Genomic DNA, 707 nt, shown 5'->3' on the forward strand with positions numbered 1-707 from the left:
TAACAGTCGAGCATGTACGCTTTACCGATTCTTGGACCCGATTCGATCGTCTTTTCGCTGTCCCTGTGACATAGAAGACGGCAAAAACTCGACTTTCATACCGCGTTCCGCAAGCTTGCCAACCGGCAACAATTTTCTGTCAATTCTGGGATATAAAAGATCAGACATCGCTCATGCGAATATTCTTTCCACCTAATCCTGTCAATTTTTCTTTGCCAATTCTTTTTACGAGAATTTTTTTTGCCGTTGCAAAAAGCACTTTGATGCATCTCAAGGTCCTTGTATTCGAAGTAGTCGTTCCTGTGTGGGGCATACAGGATGTGGCGCCACTGTCGATAACCCATACTGCTGATCGTCCTTCACCAATTGCCAATAGTGCGTTATCATTGCTGACATGTTTCCAGCCGGACGGTTTGCCTTTACACTACCAACTTAGGCACAATGAGAAATCTTGCCCTTACATTCGCCGTTATTCTGCGGGACGCTACTTTTTCGGACGTCGTGCACCTTGATATCTTCATTGCCATTTACGCGGACAGCTTTATCCGTAGACTTCTTTCTGTTCACTATATCTGATTACTTCAACAGCTTTTCTTCACTTCAGTCAATGTGATGTTGTTCGCATTTTGCAAAATCGATGGGACCAGACGTCATATTGCTGAGAAGTACCAACAGTTGGTGCTACTCGTCCATTGGTATCATATTAT

Source organism: Plasmopara halstedii, assembly GCF_900000015.1.
Source record: "Plasmopara halstedii genome assembly, contig: Scaffold_2904, whole genome shotgun sequence".
In the NCBI taxonomy this organism is placed as follows: domain Eukaryota; phylum Oomycota; class Peronosporomycetes; order Peronosporales; family Peronosporaceae; genus Plasmopara; species Plasmopara halstedii.